General features: G+C 46.0%; 1 protein-coding gene across 2 annotated transcripts in view; it reads left to right on the top strand.

Moving 5' to 3' along the window:
* The window catches only part of LOC122423984 (MLX interacting protein), a 59,176-nt gene that overhangs the window by 15,683 nt on the left and 28,708 nt on the right, over positions 1 to 14,785 (top strand). The window lies entirely within an intron of this gene.

Consider the following 14,785-nt stretch of genomic DNA (forward strand, 5'->3'; position numbering starts at 1 on the left):
ACGGATTGGTAAAGTATGGATGAAGTGAGCAGGGCGGGGCGGGGGGTGAGAAATACTGTCATCTTCTGGTCTCTGTCATCCCCTGGCTCTTACCTGGAGAGGGAATGTTCTCCGGTTCCTGCCCTAGAGGGTGGCAGCTTTCAGGCTTCTGGAAAGCTGGGAGCAGCCCCCTTGGCTCGGTGGCTCTAGCTGAGGTCCTGAGTGTGCTGACGCTGAGTGCTAAGTTGCGTCAGTTGTGTCCGACTCTGCGACCCCACGGACTGTAGCCCGCCAGGCTCCTCTGTCTGTGGGGTTCTCCGAGCAAGAATACTGGAGTGGGTTGCCATCTCCTTCTCCAGGGGATCTTCCCTACCCAGGGGTCGAACCAGTGTCTCTTACATCTCTTGCACTGACAGGCGGGTTCTTTACCGCGGGTGCCACCTGGGAAGCCAGAGTCCTTACAGCAGTGTCCATCTAAGGGCAAGTGAGTTTCCTTGGCTAAGGCAAACCAAGAGAGAAATAACAGCGTAGTCCAGACTGAACGCAAAAGCTATCCCGAGCAAGCTGCCCCCCTAATGGACTGGAACAGTGACCCAGCAGCACTGTAAACAAGCTTGACGCTTCAGCCCTGTGTTCTCTGTTGGCCAGGATCCCTGGAAGCGCATCAGTATGTGAGACTCAGATATGTCCCGGGAGCGGTAGGAGCCCCACGACTGCAGAACAGCCAGCCTGGGTGATGTGTCATTGCTGAATGGCAGCTGGCCTGCCTCTGTTGCGTCACAGTTAGTTTCTGAGTGTAACTTTCTTCCCTCTTTTTAGCCTGGTGTCTCCAAGTCCTGGGGACCAGCGATAGAAATGAGGAGGGGCATGCAGGGTTTGTTGGGCTGTTGCAATCTTCCGACAAAGCCATCATTGTCTGGGATAAAGCACCAGTTGGTTCACTTTGAATTGCTCCATCGCTCCAGTGCTCAGGAACGGCTGTTTTTCTTCCACCTCAGCAGTGTTCCTGGGGGGAGGTGAAAGATGGACTGCCTGATCCGGAGGGGAGAAACTGCTCTCCCTTGCCCTGTCTGCGCAGCAGCATCTCGGGTGATCAGTTAAGCATCCAGAGCAGACAGTCTGCTCCTGGTCAGCCGGCATCCCAGGCTGCTGCTGGACCCCGGCTGGAATTCAGCTGTCTTGGCCTCTTGGAGGAAGGAGGCTTTTAGGAACCAGGCTGCTGCTCGTGGCCTCAACCTCCAATGGCGCTCGTCTGTCCCGGCCAGGTGCCCTACCCACAGCCTTGTTGCCAGGCTGACCTCCCCTCTGACCTTTTAGCCTACCGTCTCTCCCCCTTGTGTATGATGCCTCAAGCTGCGGGGTTAATCTGGAGAGTGAATCTTTCCTCTGGCTGGCTGGACTCCCAGATGCTATCCCTCGAGCCTGGGACAGACACCCAGAGTTTTGGTCCTCTCTGGTACCTCTGCCCCTCATTCAGTTCCACGTTTGTGTGGTCAGATTAGTCCAATCCGGCTGTCTTTGTGGAAATCCCAGCAGCTGGGGTGAGGCGCCAGGGACTCCTGAGGGAGTGAGGGAGCTCACACAGGAAAGCCTGAGCCTGCGTTTGCTTCCAGGGCCAGGAATTTCATTTCCCTGCATCTGAATTGATAGCTCTCCAAGTCCAGTGTGGTCAAGAAATGACGTTTGAAGAGCTTAGGAGAAACGCAGAGTTTGAGAAACATTTTTTTTTTTAATGACCCTGACCCCAGACAGACAAGTTCAAGTGCTTGTTTTCTCGAAGATGGAGCTGCAAAGGCCGGAGATTCTATGAGGTGGACAAAGCTGGATGGACGGGAGGGGGTGATGTAAAATGCCCTTGTCCACATGTTAGTTCTTCCTTAGATACAGTTTTGGGAACCACCTCCATGGGGGGCTGGGGGAGAACAGAAGAACCTATCAGTGGAGCTGAATTGCTTCTTTAGTTCAGTCCTTTGAATTTTGTGGTATTAAAGTTGGGTGGGTAGCTATTAAAATATGTTTGCAAAAATGACTCATTTGTTTGCCCTTCTCTTAAGGATTAGAGCTTCCTTTGATACAAGCCAGTTTTCCAGATCACCGTTGTTTATTTCATTAATCATCATTAATCATCTCTTTTATAAAATCAGCCATTCTTAATGGGAAGTGGAAATCCCTCTCAAATAGATAATAATCTTCGGTGCTTTCTTTTTAAAAAAATATATATTTATTTATTTGGCTGTGCTGGATCTTAGTTTTAGCACACAGGATCTTCAATCTTTGTTGCGTTGTGTGAGGTTTTTAGTTGCCACATGGGAACTCTTAATTGTGGTGTGGGATCTGGTTCCTGGACCAGGGATTGAACCCAGGCCCTCTGCATTGGGAGCATAGAGTCTCAGCCGCCGGACCACCACAGAGGCCCCTGCACTGTTTCCTTGAACGTACTGAGTCTAATGTAATGTTTGATTATTTAGAAACCTATTTCTGAATGTTATTTCCTGTGTAGTCCTAGCACCACAGTGGCTTCTTGATGAAGTTGCACCGAGGCAGCATGTTCACTTCTCTACGCAACCATCCCAATCTCTCTTGTGAGCCGAGTTTTCAAATCTTCAGTGACCCGTCTCCTCCGGGCTGTTGGCTGCCACCCGTTCTGCAGTGACTTTGCCATTTCCGTTCCCTTTTTGTCCGGGGCCTCCCATTTTCCATTGGTTTGCATAACTTGTTAAATTGAGTGTAAAATGAGAGTAATTAACTTAGTGAGGGCTTAGAGACTCTCCTCTGAGTCAAGTGCACAGACCTTTACTATCTGTCTTGAATTATTTTCACTTTCTTCCGTATAACTAAATTAAGCTCCAGCTAGTTGTGAGATAATGCTATACTTCTAAACTTCTATTACAGAGTAATTTTAAGCCATTATTATCCAGTTGCATCACTGAAATTTGTTGGCTGGGTTAACTTGTATGTATGAAAGAAATTATCTGCAGATCTTAAGACTATTAAGCTCTTAAGAGAATGCCAGTGTGTTCTCATTTCTGAAATGTGGCAAATTAAAAAAAAAACAACTCCAAATCAACACGATAAACTGAGTCCCCTGGCTAATTAAGTATTCCTTTCTAATAATTATGAGAAGGAAATTCACTTTTTCTCCTTTTCAAAGTGGAACTAGTTTTATGAAGATTCTTTTCCAACTCTCCTCCTTGTTATATAGAAATGCATACTCATTGTCAAATGGAGTATTCAGGCATTTCAGGAAGACAGAATTAGAGGAACAGAATCCTCTGAAACATTCTTCTTGGGTTTATTTATTTTGTCACTGTGCCCTTTTTACTTTTTTTCTATGCCTGCATAGGTAAAAATAGACCTGTACCATCATTGAGGAGCCAAAGTTTTTACTTTTGATAAAGCCCAATGCATGTTGTTTTTAAATGGTTCATGCTTTTTTTGTGTTCTATTTAATAAATCTTGCCAAACCCAGGACCTCTAAGATTTTTTTCCTAGGTTTTCTTCTGGAAGTTTTGTAGTTTTAGCTCTTAGGATTGTGCTCCATTTTGAGTCAGTTTTTACATATGGTGTGAGGTAAGGGTTGAGATTCAGTTTAAGAAGTACTTTGATGAGTGTTCTTATTTATACCTCTTCTCATTCTATTTCTTTAGTTGTTTTCATAAGATACACTCCTAAAAGTAAAACTGTAAGATCAAAGATTCACACTGAAGTCTTTGATACATGTTGCCAGACTGGTTTTCAGAAGTTGTATCAATTAGAAAAGACAACCCACAGGGAGCTCAAACCTGTGCTCCTTGACAACCAAGAGGGGTGGGTGGGATGGGAGGAGGGTCAAGAGGGAGGAGCCGTATACCTATGACTGAGTCATGTTGATGTATGGCGGAAACCAACACAGTATTGTAAGGCAATTATCCTCCAATTAAAAATAAATAAATTTAAAAAAAAAAGACAGCGTCTATAATGGGAGAAAGAAAGTGTTAGTCGCTCAGTTGTATCTGACTCTTTGCGATCCCATGGATTGTATGTAGCCCACCAGGCTCCTCTGTCCATGGGATTCTCCAGGCAAGAATACTGGAGTGGGTAGCCATTCCCCTCTCCAGGGGATCATCCTGACCCCGGAATCGAACCTGGGTCTACTGCACTGCAGGCAGATTCTTTACCATCTGATTCACCAGGGAAGCCCATAATGGGAGAAAGTATTTGCAAATCATATATCCAATAAGGGATATGCATCTGGAGTATATAAAGAACTCTGCAACTCAAAAATGAAAAAACAGCCCAGTTAAAAACAGGCAAAGGAATTGAATAGTTATTTTTCCAAAGATATTATAGATATATGGGCTTCCCTGGTGTAGATGGTAAAAAAATCTGCCTGCAGTACCGGAGAACCAGGTTCGATCCCTGGGTCAGGAAGATACCCTGGAGAAGAAAATAGCAACTCACTCCAGTATTCTTGCCTGGAAAATTCCATGGACAGAGGAGCCTGGTGGGCTGTAGTCCATGGGGTTGCAAAGAGTCAGACACAACTGAGCAGCTAGCACTTTCACAATAAGCACGTGAAGAGATGTTCAACACTACTAATCATTAGAGAAATGAAAGCCAAACCCACATTGCAATACTGCTTTACACCCACTAAATTGTGATAAATGTTGGTGAGCATGTAGACAGATTGGGATCTTCCTATAGTGCTGGTGGAAATGTGGCATAGTGTAGCTGTTGTAGAAAGCAGCATAGTAGTTCCTAAAAAACTTAAACATAGAGGTGACATTTGCCCCAGCAATTGCACTCATAGGTATGGATCTGAGAGAAAGGAGAGCACTGCACACAGAAGTTCTTAGCAGCAGTGTTCCTGGTATCCAAAAGGTAGAAACAGTTCAAATGCCCATCAGCTAATGAATAAATAAACAAAACGTTATCTGTCCATTCAGTGGAATATTAGTCAGCCACGAAGTGGAATGATATACTTGCTCCAACATGGATAAGCCTTGCAGACATGCTAAGTAGAAGAAGCCCGTCATAAAAACCCACATATTGTATGATTCCAGTTATATGAACCCTGCAGGATGAGCACATGTAGAGAAGGAAAAAGTGGATTAGTAGTTGTTTAGGATTGGGAAGTGATGACTAAGGGGTACAGAATGTTGTTTTGAGGTCGTGAAGATGTTCTAAATTTGATTGTGGTGATAGTTGCACAACTCTGTGAGCACACTAAAACCATTGAATTGTATACTTCAAATAAGTGAATTGTATGTGAATTATGTCCCAATAAAGCTGTTACCCCTCAAAAAGAAAAGGTTGTACTGACTAATATTCGCACTAACAGTGTGTAAGAGCCCATTTGCCTGTGTCCTCCCCAGCTCTGGGTTGTTCATTACTGTAATTTTAAATTCTAAATCAGCTCTCTTGAGGTTTAATATGTAAACAATAAAATGCACGCTTTTAGATGTGCAGTTATGTGTGTGCTCAGTCAGTTGCTCAGTGGTGTCTTGTTTGTGACCCCATGGACTGAAGCCCACCAGGTTCCTCTGTCCATGGAATTTTCCAGGCAAGGATACTGGAGTGGGTTGCTTTTTCCTTCTCCAGGGAATCTTTCCAACCCCGGAATCGAACCCAAGTCATTCTAAATCAGCTCAATTGAGGTTTAATATGTAAACAACAAAATTCACCCGTTTAGATGTGCAACTGTATAATTTAGACAAACATGCACACATGTGTACACGTGTATTATCACTGCGGCCCAGATACAGGACATTTCCACCACCCGAGAAGGTTTCCCCGGACCCTCCCCAGGTGTTCTGCCCCATCTCTGTCTCTCTCACTATAGCTTAAGTTTGTCCAGTGTTTTGTGTAAATGGAATCATACAGGATATACTCTTTTACCTGACTTCTTTTGTTCAGCATATATTTAACTCATCTGTCATACATGTTGCTCCATGTATCAGTATTATTACCTGGATAGACCGCAACCTGTCTTATCCATTCACCTGTTGGTAGATATTTGGCTTGTCTTCCTTTCATTGTTTTCAGCTTTATCACGAATAAAGCTGCTACGAATGTTTATGTACAAGCCTTGGTGTGGACGTACATTTTTATTTCTCTTGGGGAAATGTTATAAAGCTGCTACGAATGTTTATGTACAAGCCTTGGTGTGGACGTACATTTTTATTTCTCTTGGGGAAATGTTTGGTGATGTGTAAAGTGTATGTTTAACTTCATAAAAAACTGTCAAATGATTTTCCAAAAATGGCTATACCTTTACAAAAATATCATGTACCATTATTACTGTGCACTCAAAACTCTGTTAATCTGATAGCCAAAAAATGGCATCTCTGGTGTTTTAATTTGCATCTCTTTGATCTCTAGTGTATCATTTGTTCCCTGAATTTGACCATTTATTTTATATTTGTGAGTTTCCTTTTAATTCTTTGGATTTGTTCTTTCTTTTTTTGGGGGGGGGAGATGTGGGTCTTTCCTTCTCCAGTTTTTTTTTTTCAACTTTCTATTATAAAAAATGATAACAGAAAAGTTGAAATAGTGGTGCAGCCATCATGTTTATAATCACTGCCCACACAGTTCACATTTGTTAACTTTTGCTATACTTGCTTAATGTGTCTGTATCTCTTACTTTCAAAACCCCCAATAATACAAGAGATTTCTTTTTAAAACTTTCCTTTCCTAAACCCTACCCTCTTTTCTTTCCTTCCTCTCTCTCTTTCCCCTCTTTCTCATTCTGCTTTTTAAAATTTTTCTAAGATTTTTTTTTTTTTTTTTACCTGTGGACCATATTTAAAGTCTTTATTGAACTTGTTACAACATTGCTTCTGTTTCACATTTTGGTGTTTTGGCTCCAAGGCATGTGAGATCTAGTTCCCCGACCAGGGATTGAACCCACGCCCCCTGCATTGGAAGGCAAAGTCCTAACCGTTGGACCCCCCAGGGAAGTACCCTCATTCTGCTTTATTTAAATACCTGGTATGAGAAGCTAGCTCTTCCTCCTGCTCTATCGTCTTTTTGGACTATAGATTCAGAAAATTACACTGAAACCGAGCGTGAGACAGAGACACACTGACCTTCCACGGCTCTCTTCTTTTCCCAAGAATATAACCACTGTAGCAGACTCCAGCCCATCAGAAAAGGGGAGGCAACAGTGAGGTGGAGAACTTAAGGCTCCAAACAGTCAACGGTCTTAACTCCTGTCATCAGAGCTAAGAATGGAGGAGGCAGGGCACCAGAAGCCATAACTGCCAATATTTTGAGAAAGACCTCTTTATTCCTCCTGCCGGAAACCCTTTTCTCCACACTCCCTCTCCCGGGTTAATTCCTGCCCGTCTTGGAGACTTGGCTCAGGCATCCTGCTTGAGGAAGCCATCCTGAAACCACCACTGGGCGCCCTGCTGTTTCCATGCCCTGCACACATGCCCTCGCTCCCTCGAAGCAAGACATTTCTGACTTTCCCATTAGCTTGTGAGGTCTGAGGCCCGGAGCCTGGCTTTTGCGCCCAGTCCTCCATGCAGAGTCTGACGCATCGCACGCAGGCTCTTGGCAAGTGTTGCTGGGAGGCTTCACTTCCTGGCCGGCAGACGATTTCTCCCTAGTTATGGCTGCGTTTGCTTCCCTGGTCGTGAGGGCACGGTGGACTCGCATGCTCTTCTTTATCAAAACACGTATTTCTCTGAGCCTTATAAAAAACTGAGGAATGAAAACTGTGGCCTTTCCCTTTTTTTTGTTCCAGCAGCTGCCTTCTCGTCATTTTAGGGCAGTCGTTTCTCACTTGGTACCTTTCATTATTCTTTATTCTTCTAGATTCTTAGAATTATGGGCCCTGAACCGAAAGAGGCTTAGCCATCAGCTGCACAACCTAAAGGGCTTTCAGGTGGCTCAGTGGTAAAGAATCCACCTGCCAATGTAAGAGATGCGAGTTCGATCTCTGGGTCGGGAAGATTCCCCAGAGAGGGAAATGGCAACCCACTCCAGTATTCTTGCCAGGAAAACCCCATGGGCAGAGGAGTCTGGCAGACTGCAGTCCATGGGGTCGCAAAAGAGTTGAACACAACTGAGCAACTAAACAGCAGCAACAACACAACTTAAAATATGAACCCAACTGGCCTGTCCACTTCTCCTGGAGGACCTGCAGCGTTTAGAACTGCACCCTCAGCATTCCTGCCTGGGTTTTCCCTCTCTCCCTCCTGTTGTCTCCCGGGTCTCCCCTTGCTGGCCTGCATGAGTGGTGCTTGATACGGGGCCTTGCTGTGAAGGGTGCCTGAGAGCTGAGGTGAGGGGTGAGTGATGGGTCCCTGGCAGCGTTTTCTTGCACAGGAGGCTGGGAGCACGGGGAACGGCAGGCTTCAGTTCCTGTTGAAGAGCTCTTAGGCTTTTGTCCTATGTAGATACTTGTCTGGGCTGGGAGAGTGAAATGGTGCTAATAAAAAAAGAGAGACAGTTGTGTTTGTGCTGCGAATTTGCCTTTTCGTTGAAGAACCGCGTATCTAATCTCTAAGTGGTAGTTCTCTTTGGCTCTCAAGGACCTTTGCTCATCACCCACCCCAACAGTCATTCTCTCCTTGTCCCCTGAGTCGAGTCGCTGGGAGGCTTGGCTGAGGCGGCCAAGAGTCCTTCAGCTGTGCTTTCTCACAGCCTAGGGTCAGAACTGTTCCGAACGGCGTGGGAAATGTCAGCCGGATGCGTTCATCCGTTTTATCAAGAACCTCCTGTGTTCCACACCCTGTTAGTCCATTCTGAATACCTTCTTCACTTCATTCTTGCCACAGCTCTGTGAAACAGACTGTTTGTCTTTTCCCCAAAGAAAGCGAAGTTACAGAAGGCCAGCTGTCTGCCTGAGGCTGCATGGCTGGCAGGGGGGGACACGGATGGGTGAGTTGCAGGTGGTTAGGAAAGCGTCCTTCTGAGTAAAAGCTTCTGCTGTACTTTGGAGTCAGCCCTCACTGGGAGGCACGTGGTGTTTCCACCCATGAAGGTGGCCCGGCCTAAGATTCTGTTGATGGATTTTTCTGTCATCAGCACGGCACAGTGGACAGGATCAGATTTCCTCAGTAAAACCTGGAATTTCGACATGAGAGGAATCAGATGTTATCCTTCTTTCTTATGCCAAGAAAGCATAGCCAGCCCTTGCAATAATAGAAAGACTCTGAAACTTAACAGTTAAAAAGTCCCTGTAGGGCTTTCTTGGCAGCTCAGTGGTGAAGTGTCCACCTACCAATGCAGGGGACACAGGTTCGATCCCTGGTACAGGAAGATCCTACATACCGCAGAGCAACTAAGCCTGTGTGCCATAACTACTGAAGTCACATGCCACAACTACTGAAGCCCATGTGACTAGAGCCCGCACTCTGCAACAGGAGAAGCTCCTGCATTGAAGAGCATCCCCCGCTCGCTGCAGCTAGAGAAAGCCCACCCTGTGTGCAACAATGAAGACCCAGCACAGCCAAAAAGAAATTAAAAAAATTTTTTTTTTAATCCTTGTAAATGGCCGACTTCAGGTTTTGTTCACAAGTACCTCTCCCCCAACTCCTCTTCCCTGCAAATGCACACTGGTCCCCAAAGATCTGTGGAATAAATAGCACAAAATCTTGCCGTTTGGTTCAGTCTGTCATTGCCCCACAAACTCCTGCCCAGCCCATTTGTTGCTTTTGTGTGTGATTGTGGAGCATAGTCCTCAGCATAGCAGGACTTCAATTTTGAGAAAATAAAATGTTCGTCACTTTTTGGGTGGACTTTACCCCCGGCCCTGCCATTTGTTGGATTATTTGTGCCTTAGATATTCCTATTTTATTTTCCTCTCTTCTCCCAGGAGGCCTTGAAGCAGGGGGAAATGAAAGAGATAAGTCACCCTGACCTTGATTTTTATAGCACTATAGTAGCTAAAGGTGTGTTTACCCTCTCAGGGAGCCATAAAAAAAACACTTTTCTTTTTAAGCATTTGCAACAGCAGTTAAGATGGCAAGTAGCTCTGCAGCTGGGTTTATAACACATAAAGATCGGAGGTTAAAATTGGGATATGGTAATAAATCAAAACCTCTTTTCTTCTCTCACCCCTGTTTTTAAGTTTGGTTTTATGAGTAACAAATTGTTGCTTCTGACCGAGAAGGCGTGGTGCAAATGAGTATATCAGAAAGGGAAAATATAGGTATTTTGAAGGCGAGCGAGTATGTCCTGGGAGACAGTGTCAGCAGATGTCAGTGTCGTCTCAGCTGGCCAGGGTGGAGACGGACGGCATTTCTGAAGCAGAGACCAAGCAGAGATTATCCAGCTTGCCTTCGATTTAGGGTGTTAGTCTCCACCTCTCCTGCTTATCCCCAAAGCCTCTGCCACTTAGAAGGTTAATAAGTTGATTAAAAAGCATGCCTGGGAGGAGGATGAAAAGAGGGAGAGACATAGGGTGACAACCGATTCTCAGCAGCAGATGAAAGGGAAAGTCTCTGTATAGGCAAAAGTAAAACAGATTTTATTTTGAAATGTCTCTTTTGGGAAGAGGGCTGTGCAGAGTTCTTCTTCTGTTTGGTTGCTTTTTAAAGGGGCCATCCCCGGTGGCTCAGACAGTAAAGAGTCTGCCCTCATTGCAGGAGGCCCGGGTTCAATCCCTGGGTTGGGAAGATCCCCCGGAGAAGGGAATGGCTACCCACTCCAGTTTTCTTACCTGGGAAAGCCCGTGGACGGAGGAGCCTGGCAGATTACAGTCCATGGGACAGAGTCGGACATGACTGAGCGACCAACACTTTCAGTTTTCACGCTTTTTATAGTCCCTCTCCTCAACAAGAGGTCAGAAGCCTGTGGTTGTGGTGGGGGTGCTATAGATCTTTCTTATCCCTCTTTTGCTTAATGGTAGCTGGTGTTACCCCATCACCTCCTACTGTGGGTGCCTCTCAGTTGTATTCTTAGGGCCACCCTCTGGGGAGGGGTACAGTTCAGACCCTATGAACTGGAAGGGAAGTTGGGAGAAGCTAATTCAGTTCTCCCTCATCTAGAAAAGGGAAACTGAGGCCAGGGTAAAGGAATGACTTGTGGGGCAGAGATGGTGTCCCTTTGCCGTTTAGCATTAGAACTGGGACCAGGGGGCTGGAGCGGACCTCCTGGTTTCATCTTCTCCAGTTTTCAACAAACCCTTCCCTTTCATCTAGGCATCTTCTCTAAAGTGAAGCAAGCCTGGAAAAAGTAGCAGTCAGTTAATTCACAAAGCCCTATGGCCTGATTTTAAATGGTGAGGGGAGGAGATGGGAGGTGGAATGGGGAGAGGGGGACATAAACTGAGAACAAACGGACAGTAACACATCCTGTGAGAGCCTGGGCTTGAGGCCAAGGAGGACTTCACTGTGGGTGGGGGCAGGTACTGAGAGGGGGAGGGCTGCTGGAAGGGTGGGGAGGTGTGGGTTGGGCGAAGGCAGGAATGGGGCTGGCAGGAGGTGGGGGGAAATTAGAGAAAATTAGAGATACCAGGGGAACATTTCATGCAAAGATGGGCACAATAAAGGACAGAAATGGTATGGACCTAACAGAAGCAGAAGATATTAAGAAGAGGTGGCAAGAATACACAGAAGAACTTTACAAAAAAGATCTTGATGACCCTGATAACCATGATGATGTGATCACTCACCTAGAGCCAGACATCCTGGAATGTGAAGTCAAGCGGGCCTTAGGAAGCATCACTATGAACAAAGCTAGTGGAGGTGATGGAATTCCAGTTGAGCTATTTCAAATCCTAAAAGATGATGCTGTTAAAGTGCTACACTGAACATGCCAGCAAATTTGGAAAACTCAGCAGTGGCCACAGGACTGGAAAAAAGTCAGTTTTCATTGCAATCCCAAAGAAAGGCCAGAGAATGTTCAAACTACCACACAATTGGACTCATCTCACGTGCTAGCAAAGTAATGCGCAAAATTCTCCAAGCTAGGCTTCAACAGTATGTGAACCAAGAACTTTCAGATGTTCAGGCTGAACTCAGAAAAGGCAGAGGAACCAGAGATCAAATTGCCAATGTCTGTTGGATCATAGAAAAAACAAGGGAGTTCCAGAAAAACTTCTACTTCTGCTTCATTGACTACACCTTTGTGTGGATCACAACAAACTGGAAAATTCTTAAAGAGATGGAAATACCAGACCACCTGACCTGCCTCCTGACAAGTCTGTATCCAGGTCAAGAAGCAACAGTTAGAACGGAACATGACAATGAACTGGTTCCAAATCGGGAAAGGATTACGTCAAGGCTATATGTTGTCACCCTGCTTATTTAACTTATACGCAGAGTACATTATGTGAAATGCCAGGCTGGCTGAAGCACAAGCTGGAATCAAGATTGCCAGGAGAAATATCAATAACCTCAGATATACAGATGACACCACCCTTATGGCAGAAAGTGAAGAGGAACTAAAGAGCCTCTTGATGAAAGTGAAAGAGGAGGGTGAAAAAGCTGGCTTAAAACTCAACATTCAAAAAACAAAGATCATGGCATCTGATCCCATCTCTTCATGGCCAATAGATGGGGAAACAATGGAAACAGTGTTTTCTTGGGCTCCAAAATCACTGCAGATGGTGACTGCAGCCATGAAATTAAAAGACTCCTTGGAAGTCTTGGAAGAAAAGTTGTGACCAACCTAGACAGCATATTAAGAAGCAGAGACATTACTTTGCCAACAAAGGTCTGTCTGGTCAAAGCTGTGGTCTTTCCAGTAGTCATGTATGGATGTAAGAGTTGAACCATAAAGAAAGCTGAGTACCAAAGAATTGATGCTTTTGAACTGTGGTGTTGGAGAAAACTCTTGAAAGCCCCTTGGACTGCAAGGAGATCCAACCAGTCCATCCTAAAGGAAATCAGTCCTGAATATTCATTGGAAGGACTGATGTTGAAGCTGAATCTTCAATACTCTGGGGCCTGATGTGAAGAACTGACTCATTGGAAAAGACCCTGATGCTAGGAAAGATTGAAGACAGGAGGAGGAGGGGATGCCAGAGGATGAGATGGTTGTATGGCATCACCGACTCAGTGGACATGAGTTTGGGTAAACTCCGGGAGTTGGTGATGGACAGGGAGGCCTGATGTGCTGCTGTTCATGGGGTCGCAAAGAGTTGGACTCGACTGAGTAACTGAACTGAGCTGAACTGAGAGGTGGGGTTAGAGGGAAGACCGTTTTCCCTCTGGTGGGGGAAGTACTAGTGAGCAAAGCAGACAAGTCACTACCCGCCTCGTGGAAAATGCAGTTGGTTGTGAAGACACACCATCAGTCCACACACACACACACGCACATACACACACAGGCTGTCGCAGGTTATGGTCGGTACGGGGGTAGCCAACGAAGTCATTTACACTGAGAGGTTGTCTACTCCAGAAGGGAGACAAGGAAGGTGAGTAAGGTTCTTGTTTAACCCCAGATGTGTAGCTGCAGGGAACTGGACCTGGGTGAATATGTAGGGATTCTCTCTAGCACGCAGGGCAACCCCTGAAGGAGTCTCACCTGGGGAGAAATGTGAACAGATCCTTGTTGTCCTGGTCCGGGTTGTTCTGGCCTCCTGGGTGGGAGGGAGGCAGGCGGGGAGGAGCCCGGAGAGGAAGCCTGGGGGACCTTGGTGGGGGGCCCTGTGTCAGCCCTGCCTCCCCGCTCCACCTCCCCTTGCCTTTGCCCTGCACCACCAAGGGCCCCCTGCGCAGCACACGTGTGGTCTTCCGCCTGTCTGTCAGCTGCACAAGGCTGGGGACTTGGTTCTGTCTGCACCTCTGGCCTTGCGCCTGCTGCTGCTGCTGCTAAGTCGCTTCAGTCGTGTCCGACTCTGTGCGATCCCATAGACGGCAGCCCACCAGGCTCCCCCGTCCCTGGGCTTCTCCAGGCAAGAACACTGGAGTGGGCTGCCATTTCCTTCTCCAATGCATGAAAGTGAAAAGTGAGAGTGACGTCGCTAAGTTGTGTCCGACTCTTCATGACCCCATGGACTGCAGCCTACCAGGCTCCTCTGCCCATGGGATTGTCCAGGCAAGAGTATTGGAGTGGGTTGCCATTGCCTTCTCCAGTCCTTGCACCTAGAACCGCCCTAAATAACAGATCTGGGTGAGTAAATCAGGATTGTGTCCTAAAGAAAGTGATGTTTCAGCTGGATCAGTCTGCCCACAGTAGGGGTGCTGTATATAGCCCACGTGTAACCCGAAGAGATTCCGTCTCTTGCCATCAACCCGTTGCTGGTGTTAAGCCCCATTTTACACGGCGTTATGCTGTGATAGGTGCAACGTAGAATTAACTACTGGCTCCAGTTTCTGGCCCCAGAAAGGTTAGAACTTGATAGATGTACCCAGAGCAACTTTATTACCTTACTGTAGTGTCACTGTGACCCTAGTCACATTGCCAAAGGTTTGGAGTTTTGAATGCAATAGAGAACAGAGTCCGTGTTTTTTTTCTTAATAGTCAACGTTGACTTTTAAAAATGTAGCCAATGCTTTTTAAAGCCTATTTATAGGTCTTGGCTACCTGAAGCCTGTCACCTTATCCTTTGAAATGCATCAGACAGCTTCAGATTTCTGTGCCTTTTAAGTAGGTTACGTAGCTGGCGGTACCTCAAAGATGGCTAATGATGGTGATAATAACAAATTCGTTTCTTGCCAGCCTTCATGGGAGCTCAGAAACATTTGCAAGCATGACCTATTCCCATTCCATCTCTGCCAGCCAGTTTCTTGTCTCCAGGTGTGTACTCTGGCTGGAGACCTGTGCTAATTTATGTCCTCTGTATGCCAGGTGTCTGCAGTGCGGTGGAGTTTTTCCATTCTTTACACAAAAATTCTTAACCTTGGTGAGTTCTTGAACCTGCTAATTA

This window comes from Cervus canadensis, chromosome 1 (genome assembly GCF_019320065.1).
Source record: "Cervus canadensis isolate Bull #8, Minnesota chromosome 1, ASM1932006v1, whole genome shotgun sequence".
NCBI classification, from domain to species: domain Eukaryota; kingdom Metazoa; phylum Chordata; class Mammalia; order Artiodactyla; family Cervidae; genus Cervus; species Cervus canadensis.